This window comes from Megalops cyprinoides, chromosome 3, assembly GCF_013368585.1.
Source record: "Megalops cyprinoides isolate fMegCyp1 chromosome 3, fMegCyp1.pri, whole genome shotgun sequence".
Lineage (NCBI taxonomy): Eukaryota > Metazoa > Chordata > Actinopteri > Elopiformes > Megalopidae > Megalops > Megalops cyprinoides.
The window spans coordinates 473,987-488,128 of record NC_050585.1 but is presented as its reverse complement, the minus strand read 5'-3'; positions in this window follow the sequence as shown (position 1 = coordinate 488,128).

The following is a 14,142-nucleotide window of genomic DNA, read 5'->3' as shown; positions in this document are numbered from 1 at the left end:
GCTAGATTGTAGGCATGCATCCAAGAGGAGCAGGAGAGAACGGGCCAACATTGAATGTTGTTTACAAACTGCAACCAACAAATCCTGCTCATTCTGCCTTTAAGTTCTGTTTTGACATATGTACAATATTGTGGTTCTGTTTGGTGGTGAAGGGATACAAAAACTTGTTGCATAATATACATGCTGAATTACATTTTTTCATGGCCTCTGTCTTTGCAGTCTGTCACCCTGCTTGCCATTCCTCTTTTTTCTCCACATTCTGGGTGTATTTGTTGTGCCATATTATCTGTTGGAGTTTTTGCCTATTGTACTGACCGTAATATGTTCCACTGTACTGTATCATACATACATGTGGGCTACATCCTACCTAGGCTTCTGATTTTTAGCCACCACTTTCTAGTTTGCAGGTTGAACTTAAAAGCGTTACTGGTGGATTTAATCAGCTGTAGCTAATTAAGCTTCACCCATGTTGCTGGCCAAACTATAAAATGAAACACTGGACTAAAATTAATAGGGAATAGGGTGCGGGTAGTTTATTTAAGCCGACACAGGGATCCAGAAAACGTCAACAAAATAGGCGAAGTCAGAAAACCATGAAAGCACGGCTAACAATACCAAAAATCAGATCCAAAAAAACGTGGTCAAGAAAATGGGCAAGAGCTAGATTGAAGCTAGATTGAAGAATAAACTGGCAATCTACCGCACTCACTTGAGAAAGCTGGGGTGTCCTAAGGTGATCTCTCTCTCAAGCACAAACCAGAGGGAAATTCAAGTGCTGCTTTTGGGATCAAAAGACCAAGGCGTTCCGAAGTGAACTACTGCCCCCCCATCCTACTGGAGAATCTGATGTGAGCCTTGAGAGTGTGAGAATGGAACTTCTTTCAGATGTTAAGAAGACGGGGAACGTGGTGGGAGGTGGTGAGGATGAAAATAGAAAAGACGTTTGCATATAGGAGATATGAAGTGGTTTGTGACACACCCATGATACAAGATGTCCAGGCAAGATGGCCAACACTCTTTGACGTAAATGAGGTATGTGATTAATGAAATTTGTGTAGATCATGGTATTGTAAGGCAAATATGTATTGATTAAATATGTTGATGGTGCAGTGGAAGCTTTGTGGAAACAATGTTGGGTCTCAGAATCATTGTTCACATTTTTGTCCTTGTTTGCATGCTTTTTATTGCTGCTATTGGTGATGTTTTCTTTGAATATTTTGGCTTAGCTCACAGTGGAAATTCACAGAAATATGGTTTTCAACTGGTACTGTTGACCCAGGATTTTCAATCAGTGTACACATACATTAACTAAAAACCATCTCATTGTAGCAGCAAAACAAAATATTAAATGGGGTAAATGATATTGTAAACAAGTACAATCATAAGATCATTAGAAAATGAAGTGATCAAATAAGTATTTTTATGTCTGTGATAATTCTTGTTTTCAGATAAAAGCAGAATTTAAGCGCATTACCACCATGCCCCTGCAGTCGAGATTTCTCTCGCAGCTAGATGTGCTATCTGACAAACTTCTGAAGGTATTGAAAAAGAGAGGCGGACAGATAGGCAAGCATCTACAGAGCATTTTGGCACACATAACTCAAGAATGCATTTTGGGGAAAAAAAATACTGATTTGACGGTGTACACATTTGAATGAAGAAAAAGGATTGTAAACTCTAAATTCTTGCTCTCCTTATCCCCCTAGACTTAGGATGATGACGTTTATGTATATAACTCTAATCTTTGTGCCACTAAATCTGGCCATAACTTTAATTCATTTGAATTGTTAGTACTTAGCTTTGCACATCCTGACAAGACTGCATCTCAGGCGTTTACCCTAGTAATTGTTTACAGGCCACCTGGCCCTTATACTGTTTTTTTTTATCTGAATTTGCAGACTTTCGTTCCAGCCTGGTTGTCAACCCAGAAAAGGCTGTGGTAGTGGGCGATTTCAACATTCATATGGACAATGAACAGGATCCCTTCAGAACAACATTTTTGTCCACTATTGACTCCATTGGATTCTCTCAATTTGTGGACAAAGCCACACATTGCTGCAACCACAAACTAGATCTGGCCCTCACTTATGGCACTGAAATTAACAATGTAGTAACCTTGCCACACAATCCCGTACTGTCCGACCTGACTTTCAACCTTCCTTTTGCTTGTTACATTAACTCAGAGTCCATATTTTCCCTCAGGCGCACCATCTCTTCTGCTACTACCAAAGCCTTTATTCATGAGCTCCCTGCATCATACAGTCTGAACAACGAAGAATATTTAAACTTATGCTCGAACCCTAGTTCGGCTAAAATAAATCAACTCACAGAAAATATTGAGTCCACACTGCGTAAGATGCCATTGCACCCCTTAAAAAGAGGAAAGTCCCTGACAAAAGACTAGCACCCTGGTATAATGCCCAGACCCATGCTATGAAACAAACTGCGCGGAAACTTGAAAGGAAATGGCGCTCCACCAAATTACAGGTCTTTCTCCTGGCCTGGAAAGAAAGTCTTCTACACTACAAGCATGCGCTCACGGCTGCCAGATCGGCGTATTTTTCTACCCTAATAGAGAAAAACAAGGACAATCCCAGGTATTTGTTCAGCTCCATCTCCAGACTAGTTAAGAGCCCTGTGTCAGCCAACCCCTGCGTCACAGCAATTCATAGTAGTGATGACTACATGAACTTTTTTGACAGCAAAATCATAAAGATACGTGACACAATTCAAAAAAATCTCTTCTAATTCTGCCTCCAGCCTGGCCTGTCCAAACTCAGATAACGTAGAGATGTCCAATAGGCCAGCCACATGACTCTTTCACACCCATTGAATTTAGCGACTTCTCCTCCCTAATTAATTCGTCTAAAAATGCTACCTGCCTACTAGACCCCATTCCAACTAGACTCTTAAAACAGCTGCTACCTGAAATTGGCACTCCACTGCTAAATCTTATAAATGCCTCCCTTACGTTCGGGCATGTACCTCAGTCCTTCAAGCTAGCAGTCATCAAGCCCATTTTGAAGAAGCCTACTCTAGACCTGAATGACCTGTCGAACTACAGGCCCATCTCAAATCTCCCATTCCTTTCGAAAATCTTAGAAAAAGTTGTAACAAAGCAACTCTGCTCCGTCTTACAGTCCAATAATATTCTGGAAGTCTTTCAGTCTGGATTTAGACAGCATCAGAGCACGGAAACTGCTCTCCTAAAAATGACCTACTTCTCTCCTCTGACAAGGGCTGTATCTCCCTACTTGTGCTCCTAGACCTAAGTGCAGCCTTCGATACTATTGATCATCTTATTCTATTAGACTGACTTGAGAACCTTATTGGCATAAGTGGAAAGGCTCTATCATGGTTCAGGTCTTATCTTTCAGTGGGACATCACTTTGTCTTCATCAACAATAAGTCCTCCAAACTCTCCAGAGTAAGACATGGAATACCACAAGGATCCGTGCTTGGACCTTTGCTCTTTTCGTTATACATGGTCCCTCTTGGAAATATCATAAACATGGCATTAATTTCCACTGCTATGCAGATGATACCCAATTATACATATCGGCCAAACCTGATGTCTCCCTGGAAATATCAAACATGGAAGCCTGCCTCAAAGACATAAAGACATGGATGGCCCATAATTTCCTCCTCCTAAATTCAGACAAAACAGAAATATTGGTTATCAACCCAGTCTGTCAGGAGCAAACTCACCAATATTACATTAAATCTTGATGGTGTCTCACTGGCCTCAAGTGCAACCATCAAAGACCTTGGTGTCACGATTGATCCTGAGCTCTCTTTTGACACCCATATAAAAAACACCGCCAGGACTGCTTTCTTTCATTTGAGGAATATTGCTAAAATCGGGAAAATTCTATCAATACACAACGCTGAAAAGCTAAACCATGCTTTTGTTACATCCAGATTGGACTACTGTAATGCCTTCTTGTCAGGATGTGCATATGCCTCCCTAAAGCCCCTTCAGCTGGTTCAAAATGCAACTGCTCGTATTCTAACCAGAACAAAGCGCTTTGAGCACATCAGCCCAGTATTAGCCTCTCTCCATTAGCTACCTATCAAATACCGCATTGATTTCAAAATACTTCTCCTTACATTTAAAGCTTTAAATGGGCTTGCCCCTCCCTCTTAAGGACCTTCTCTGCCCATATACTCCAGAACAATCTCTACGTTCCCAAAGTGCGGGACTTCTCATTGTTCCAAGAGTGGGTAAAAGTACTATAGGCAGTAGAGCCTTTTCGTACCAAGCCCCTCTGTGGAACAATCTACCCACCGAGGTTCGGGGAGCAGACTCTCTCTCCGCCTTTAAGTCTAGACTAAAAACGTATCTTTATTTCAAATCTTTTAATTGAGGGACACGGCACAGTGCTGTCATTGATCATAGAGTCTCTGGTGAACTAAGTGGTCATTGCTGTCACTACATCACGGCCTGGGTACTCTGTGTTCAGCTGATCCGGCTGTGGTCTGGTGTTGACTGCCTTAGGGTCACCCTCATGATTGTGCTGGCCCCTTGCCTCTCATCCCCTAGGTATGCTGCCATAGTCCTTATCTGCCAGGACTTTTCCCTATTACGCACATGCATCCCTCTTCCCCCCCCCTTTGCCTTTATGCCTTTTGTTTCCATTCCCACACTTAACGTCCACTAATCACCGTTCTCTATTTGTTTCCTATCCTTGCTCCGGGCTCCTGCCTGGAGCTGTAGCCCAAGCGTCACACCCCAATTTCCAGTCCTGCCACCTCGCTTCCCTGCCCATCAAGCCAACTGCGTGCCAAGAACTGGACATTATAGGATAGATTTTATAATTACTGTGTTGTTATTTACTCCTGTCTATCAAACTCAAATGTCTTAAAGTACATTGTACAAATTTAAGACTCTCTCTAATTCTATCTGCCCAGTGCCGGCCAGAAGCAGATGAGCTCCCCCTCTGACCTGGGTTCTGCTCAAGGTTTCTTCCTGTTAATTGGGGAGTTTTTCCTTGCCACTATTGCCTTAGGCTTGCTCTCAGGGGGTCTCAAGCCTGGGATCAATGTAAAGCTGCTTTGTGACAACTTGTGCTGTAAAAAGCGCTATACAAATAAAATTGAATTGAATTGAATGTAGAGCGGGAATGCATTCTCAAGGGGCTGTGTGTGTACCTCAACGAGGACCCAGCAAATCTAGTGAGAGTACGTGGTGAGTATAATTATATGAAACAACAAAATATCAAAATATCTTTGATATTTTGTTGAGCACTAAAATACCTAGTTATTGAAACAACATAGAACAGCCAGTTAGTCAGATATCAGTATGGTAGTGATCTTGAATTAAAAAAAAAAGTGATCTCAAAATGGGTCAATTTTGGCAGTATCCTCATATGCACTAACACTCAGACACAGTATATGGAAGAAAGACTTAAAATTTATTCATTGATTCATGTTCTAGATTTTGATGAATATCCAATTTTACATTTATAAGACCAGTAGGTTAAAATTTCAGGTGACCAGATTATGAGATATCAGGGATGAAACACCTTAAAGATATTTTCTCTTGCATAGTTCACTATGTTTTAGATATACCTTGTGGTAGAGCTGAAACAATTAATCAATAAATTGATTAGTCAAAACTTATTATCTGCAGATTATCTGCAGCTGCTTTGATAATCAGTTAATTGTTTCAGTTTTCAAACAAAAATGCCTAACATTCTCTGGTTCCAGCTTCTCAAATGTAGAAAAATTATGGTTTCCTTTATCATACAGTGCTGGCCAAAAGTATTGGCACCCCTGCAATTCTGTCAGATAATGCTCAATTTCTCCCAGAAAATGATTGCAATTACAAATGTTTTGGTAGTAATATCTTCATTTATTTTGCTTGCAATAAAAAAACACAAAAGAGAAAGAAAAAAAAGTCAAATCAAGTATCAATTTACACAAAACTATTTGTGTAATTAACAGCACCTGTTACTTACCTGTGACACATAACAGGTGGTGGCAATCACTAAATCACACTTGCAGCCAGTTAAAATGGATTAAAGTTGACTCAACCTCTGTCCTGTGTCCTTGTGTGTACCACATTGAGTATGGAGAAAAGAAAGAAGACCAAAGAACTGTCTGAGGACTTGAGAAGCAAAATTGTGAGGAAGCATGGGCAATCTCAAGGCTACAAGTCCATCTCCAAAGACCTGAATGTTCCTGTGTCTACCGTGCGCAGTGTCATCAATAGGTTTAAAGCCCATGGCACTGTGGCTAACCTCCCTAGATGTGGACGGAAAAGAAAAATTGACGAGAGATTTCAACGAAAGATTGTGCGGATGGTGGATAAAGAACCTCGACTAACATCCAGACAAGTTCAAGCTGTCCTGCAGTCCGAGGGTACAACAGTGTCAACCCGTACTATCCGTCGTTGTCTGAATGAAAAGGGACTCTATGGTAGGATACCCAGGAAGACTCCACTTCTGACCCAGAGACATAAAAAAGCCAGGCTGGAGTTTGCTAAAACTTACCTGAGAAAGCCAAAAACATTTTGGAAGAATGTTCTCTGGTCAGATGAGACAAAAGTAGAGCTTTTTGGGAAAAGGCATCAACATAGAGTTTACAGGAAAAAAAACGAGGCCTTCAAAGAAAAGAACACGGTCCCCACAGTCAAACATGGCGGAGGTTCCCTGATGTTTTGGGGTTGCTTTGCTGCCTCTGGCACTGGACTGCTTGACCGTGTGCATGGCATTATGAAGTCTGAAGACTACCAACAAATTTTGCAGCGTAATGTAGGGCCCAGTGTGAGAAAGCTGGGTCTCCCTCAGAGGTCATGGGTCTTCCAGCAGGACAATGACCCAAAGCACACTTCAAAAAGCACTAGAAAATGGTTTGAGGGAAAGCACTGGAGACTTCTAAAGTGGCCAGCAATGAGTCCAGACCTGAATCCCATAGAACACTTGTGGAGAGATCTGAAAATGGCAGTTTGGAGAAGGCACCCTTCAAATCTCAGGGAGCTGGAGCAGTTTGCCAAAGAAGAATGGTCTAAAATTCCAGCAGAGCATTGTAAGAAACTCATTGATGGATACCGGAAGCGGTTGTTCGCAGTTATTTTGTCCAAAGGTTGTGCTACCAAGTATTAGGCTGAGGGTGCCAATACTTTTGTCCGGTCCATTTTTGGAGTTTTGTGTAAAATGATAATTGATTTAATTTTTTTTTCATTGTCTTTTGTGTTTTTTCATTGCAAGCAAAATAAATGAAGATATTACTACCAAAACATTTGTAATTGCAATCATTTTCTGGGAGAAATTGAGCATTATCTGACAGAATTGCAGGGGTGCCAATACTTTTGGCCAGCACTGTATATGATAGAAAACTGTTGTTGAATGTTTTGGCCTTTTGGACTGTTGGTGGTTTAAAACAAGCAATTTAAAGATGTTACCTTGTGAAGTGGGAAATGTTACAGTGGGCATTTTTTCAGTATTTTCTGTCATTTATAGACAAAACAATTCATTGAAAAAATAATCCTCAGATTAACTGATAATAAAAATGTTAGTTGGAGCTCTACATTGTGATATGCCATTTAATAGTGTGGTGGATATCCCCCTGGTCTGGGCCAAATGGACCGAGGGTCTTCCTCCACATTTTGATGCCTTCCGGAAAATAATAAGTCCTCACAGAGTCTGATGTAATCATGGTTGTTTGGTTTATTGCATATGGTGATCAATCACATACAGTAAACCGGGTTGGTCCGCGGAGCGACAGGTGTATATGCAGTGTGTATACATTCACAAACACTCCCCAATCACTCCGCCTTCCCCTCAGCCTACATCCATCCTTTATGCCTTTTCTCACTCCTCCTATCCCAGACCACAATTTCCAACTCCTCCCAGGCTCCTCCTTCAAGATCATCTCATTTTCCATTTTAATACACCATTATGTAATTTTTAAGCTGTTACATTTACCCCGCCTGGAAAGTCCCATAAACTCCATAGTCATTAATTGTATATTATTTTTAAACATAACACTTCTGAAATTTCCCATTATTTCTACTCCACACCTATATGATTTTTAAACATAATTAAATAATACACAGCATATATGCCTGGAATATTACCATTATTTCCAGGCCCACATTTAAATAATAAAAAAGGTTAAGTAACTCAGTTAGCCAGACCGCGGTGCTGCAGACTGTAAGAAGGCACACAGATATCTATGTGCCATAAGCTACAAGGTTAGGCCTTAAAGCAAAGGGTTAATGTAAGAACTAGACCCCGTCTGGACACGGCCCAGAAGATGGGCCACAGGAACAAGACAAAGAAGAATTAAACCCCGCAAAGGGGGGCCGTTGGCTCAGCACTACTATGATGGGCAACTATGACAAACTGCAGTAAATCCAGTTCGCAAGCATTTGCCAGTAGATGTCAGCTAGGCCAAAACAGGCAATCAGCTCTTATTTTCTAGCTGTATGACTCCTAAAAGAAAATATAAAACTAAAATGGGATGCATATGTTAAAAGGAGGCAAAAAATGCTGACACGCTGTAGGGGCATGTCAGGGGGAGAAGATACAATAAGCGAAGGTGGCATGACTATGAGTCAGAGAAAAAGGATACAATAAGCGTAGACCGTAAACCAATAGGAGAAGTGAAGGGAGAGAAGATACAATAAGCGTAGATTATGAACCAATAGGAGACGTGAAGGCAGAAAAGATACAATAAGCGTAGACCATGAACCAATAGGAGAAGTTGGCATAACTATAGAACAGCAACATAGTGCACGAAGGTTCTGGGGTAACTTCCAGGGAGGGCCAATGCTGAAGGCAGTGTTCCTTCTCCAAGGTCACCCACTGTCCTGTAATAGCCCCCAAGATTACCCTCCTAGCTGTGTCTTACAATGGCCTACATGCAATGTTTATGACCTAGGGTAACCCCCAGCATTATTTAGGCATAGAATCACATCATATTACTTTTCAGTAGTAGTGCTTAATGCAAACAATAGTTTCCACTATACAAAGTATAATAGAATACATATTATTTAAGGCTAACATAACATTAGATTGTCTGGTTTCCTTATACACTTCCAGACCTCCACATGTACAGTAAAGATAAAATAAATAGCTAATGTAATATATCAATAACTTCAGTTAATATGTCAATAACTGTGGTTAAAATCAAAAGCTAACATCTGTTGGCAATGCTTATGATGTTTGCTGGCAATAACTTATTTCCACCATGTAACAAGCTTAATCGTACCACGTCAAGCTCCGCTTTTCTCTGGGGGGGGAAGTGGCAATACTCATAATTTACATATGGGGTATACACTTTATCAAAAATTTTCCACCACAATAGACATACAATATAATAGTTTAAATTCATATATTTTAAATACATAAACATTCACTGACAGATCCCTTTTAGTTATTATACAAACTGTATTTTATAGCAAAAGTGCCACAAAATGGCAGTAGCTACATCTGTAGTACTGTGTGGCAAGCCTCTGAATTTTCCACAACACATTCCTGCAAATGTTTCACAGTGAAAGCCTTGTTGAGAAATGAATGGATTCTATTCACTGAAAAGCTAGAGGGCTTTTAATTTGAAACAGATACAGGAAGTGTTGGGTTTGTATGAATAACATAATGCAGTAACAAAAATTTAACAGGGCAGAAATGAGCAGATCAGACAACAAGGAGGCTTAAATGAAATACCAAAAATGACCAAATGTACTTATCAAACACAGGGGTTTAAAGATGTGTATATTATTAGTTACTGCAGACATTCAGTATAATATTTCAAGTGTATATATTTAATGTTTTTTGTTTGATCTCACTTTGTTCCTTTTGTGGCTGTGCACTTCTACAGGCAGAAGATGAAGCCCTCATCCAAGGATCCATTGAGGACACCCCGGTGGGAATATACAGTGGCATGCAAAAATTTGGGCACCCCAGGTCAAAATTTCTGTTACTGTGACTAGCTAAGCGAGTAAAAGATGACCAGATTTCCAAAAGACAAAAAAAAAAAGTTAAAGATGACTCATTTCTTTAATATTTTAAGCAAGATTACTTTTTATTTCCATCTTTTACAGTTTCAAAATAACAAAAAAGGAAAAGGGCCTGAAGCAAAAGTTTGGGCACCCTGCATGGTCTGTACTTTGTAACACCCCCTTTGGCAAGCATCACAGCTTGTAAACACTTTTTGTAGCTTTTGAGTCTTTCAATTCTTGTTTGGGGGATTTTCGCCCATTCTTCCTTGCAAAAGGCTTCTAGCTCTGTGAGATTCTTGGGCTGTCTTGCATGCACTGCTCTTTTGAGGTCTATCCACAGATTTTCGATGATGTTTTTAGGTCGGGGGACTGTGAGAGCCATGGCAAAACCTTCAGCTTGCGCCTCTTGAGGTAGTCCATTGTGGATTTTGAGGTGTGTTTAGGATCATTGTCCTGTTGTAGAAGCCATCCTCTTTTCATCTTCAGCTTTTTTACAGACGGTGTGATGTTTGCTTCCAGAATTTGCTGGTATTTAATTGAATCCATTCTTCCCTCTACCAGTGAAATGTTCCCTGTGCCACTGGCTGCAACACAAGCCCAAAGCATGATCAATCCACCCCCATGCTTAACAGTTAGAGAGGTGTTTTTTTCATGAAATTCTGCACCCTTTCCTCCAAACATACCTTGCGGCCAAAAAGTTCTATTTTAACTTCATCAGTCCACAGGACTTGTTTCCAAAATGCTTCAGGCTTGTTTAGATGTTCCTTTGCAAACTTCTGACACTGAATTTTGTGGTGAGGTAGCAGGAAAGGTTTTCTTCTGATGACTCTTCCATGAAGGTCATTTTTGTGCAGGTGTTGCTGCACAGTAGAACAGTGCACAACCACTCCAGAGTCTGCTAAATCTTCCTGAAGGTCTTTTGCAGTCAAATGTGGTTTTGATTTGCCTTTCTAACAATCCTACAAGCAATTCTCTCTGAAAGTTTTCTCGGTCTTCCAGACCTCAACTTGACCTCCACCGTTCCTGTTAACTGCCATTTCTTAATTACATTACGAACTCAGGAAACGGCTACCTGAAAACGCTTTGCTATCTTCTCATAGCCTTCTCCTGCTTTGTGGGCATCAGTTATTTTAATTTTCAGAGTGCTAGGCAGCTGCTTAGAGGAGTCCATGGCTGCTGATTGTTGGGACAAGGTTTGAGGAGTCAGAGTATTTATAAAGCTTTGAAATTTGCATCACCTGGCCTTTCCTAGCAATGACTGTGAACAAGCCATAGCCCTAACAAGCTAATTAAGGTCTGAAACCTTGGTAAAAGTTATCTGAGAGCTCAAATCTCTTGGGGTGGCCAAACATTTGCATGGTGCTCCTTTCCTTTTTTTCCCACTCTAAAATAGTACAAAACAAAAATAATACACTAATCTTGATTAAAATGTTGAAAAGAATGTTTCATCTTTAACTTTATGCCTTTTGGAGATCATTTCATCTTATACTCACTTAACTATTCACAGTAACAAAATTTTGACCAGGGGTGCCCAAACTTTTGCACGGCACTGTACGTTGTCAAGCATGATGCCACCAGTAAACCAGAGGACATTGGGGTTGTTGAACGCCAGATGGTACTGCATGATCTGGACAACGTTGCATTAGCTGCTGCCATGTTATTTGGCCTAATGTATGCTTTGAACCTCAACTACCCTCCTGAGCTGAAGTACTCTTTTGAAGTGCTCCAGAAAGTTGTGATGGAGCTGGACGGCAACACGCTCTCTAAGAAAGCCCAAGTTCTCAAAAACAGACTGAGCTGTAGGTATGTTATGGCAAGGTGTACACAACACAGTGGCCCATGTTTGCCTCTTGGAATATGGACCATTGTTGCTCTTTCATTGCATTTATACTGGACATTGGACAAGCATTTATGCAACTCTCTTGAATTTCCTTTATGTATGCATTTTGCAGTATTTACCTATAGCATGTCTTCTGTGTTGTTTTCATAAGACTGTTTCTCCAAGGGTCATGTGTTCAAAAATGTACCTCTTGCATCAAAGTGCCTTGTCAGATTTGCAGATTTCTGTTAAGCTAACGAAGGGGCTGCAAAAGGTCTATTTCCCCCCTATATTAGGATTTGGGGGTGATTTGTTTTTTGCATGTTGTTTACTGTGAAATATTGTTGTGGTGAGAAAGCAAGCCATTTTTACTCTAATTTCAGAGCCGTTATCAAACAAAGAGACGCCAACACACTCTCTAAGAAAGCCCAAGTTCTCAAAAACAGACTGAGTGAGCTGTTGCTATGTTATGGCAAGGTGGACACAACACAGTGGCCCATGTTTGCCTCTTGGAATATGGACCACTGTTGCTCTTTCATTGCGTTTATGCCTGTCCATTTATGGACAAGCACTTGCACTGCCTTTATGTATGCTTTCTGCAGTGTTTCTGCAGTATAAATGTACCTCTTGGATCAAAGTTCCTTGTTGTAACAGGTGCCAAATTCCAACTATGGCACTTTGGGAATTTCACCCAAAGAAATGGTTAACACCTTTAATGAGATCTTTGTTCCACACACAAGTCCCTCCAACTAAATGAAGCAACAGAGTTGTGAGTTCCGCAATCAAACAAGTTTATTAAAGTAGTCAATAAAAGTAACAAATAAAACCATACAAACCACGAGTTATGAAAATACAGTAAAAGTTACAAAATAAAATCCTAACCGTTCGTCCTCCCGACCGTCATCCCGACCACACTTTCTTTCATAATGCGATCAAGAACAGAATTACCTTTACAATATATACAAAGCCAAAACAATCCAAATGCCCTTGTTGTAATATATTAGATACATTCTAAATTCTAACATTTGAATTGTTTCTTTACCTCAGTGCTCTGGATGACAGGGGGTTCAAGCACCACCAGTCCATCTATGGAACTCTGGCATAGACAACGCTCATCAGTTTTGCCGGAATCAATTCAAGACAGCATGAACCCAAATGGCAACACCAGCCTACCTTCGCACGACAGGAACTCAGAATGCCCAGGGGAAAACCGGAACCACAACAGGTAAGGCGTTTTCTCTACCTGGTTACTGCCGCCTATTTATAGGTCACCATGCTAATCACGCTTCTTGCCCGCCAACCGCGTAGCCCCATCACATTGTCATATTTGCAGATTTTTTTGTTCTTTATTGTGGATTTGTAGTACAGTGTTAAAGTTTCATTCTTTGACAAAATACAGTCACTTCGTTAAAAGAAATGTTCTTCTTTGTCTTATTTGCTTTGAAAATTTTATGGTAAATGCAGGATCAGATAGAAGGATGTACAAAATGAATTTATTTAAATAACAAATCACTGCACAGAAATAATTTTATCATGTGCAATGGATGAACAAAGTATGCAGAAGCTTTATAACTGAATAGTGCAAGACTTACTTGAGCAGGTCAGGTAGATTTAACAGAACAACACTGCATGTAGTTTATGTAAAAAACTCATGTTGCTTTAATAGATGCTAATTGAATATACTGAGCATATAAAAAAAGCTTTAAATTAACATAAAAAAGTCATGTTGGCTTAACATAGGGTAAATGAATATACTTAACATTAAAGAAAATTGTTAAATTAACATAAAAAGTCATGTTTCTTTAACAAAAAAGAATTCAGTATATTTAATGTAAGTAAATCATTTGTGACTGCTCTTACGAATTTACTGTTGGCAATGCGCTGCCAACAAGCTTCCCTGGCTTTGCTGGCTACCACGGTGTTAGATTTAGCCGTTAACGTTTCTTTAAACTCCTCATATCCTGACATTATCAATAGGAATTCCTACAGGGAAAAACATGGCCATTATGCAAAAACTTTGCCTGCGTTGCCGAACATGCCTGTTTTATGCGAACGCGATTGAGTTAACACCGAATCAACTAACCGACATCTTAATCACCGTTGTAGTACCGTTTAACACAAACTTGTCAACCCTGACTTTCATTGATAACCCCCGAGTTAAATCTGAGTAGGTTAAACTCCCTTCGTAGTACAGTCCTCCGGCCACAGTCGCAAGATCAGTCTGGTTGCCAATGTAACAGCAGCCAGCTCGCTCCTTCCAGTAACCAACACCGTTCTTCCCCTTCTCCTCCAGCCGGGCCCACAGACCTCCTTGACTCTGGCGAGATGGAAAGAACAGCCTTCAACACACTGGGAGGCCGAACACTGGCTCATTCAT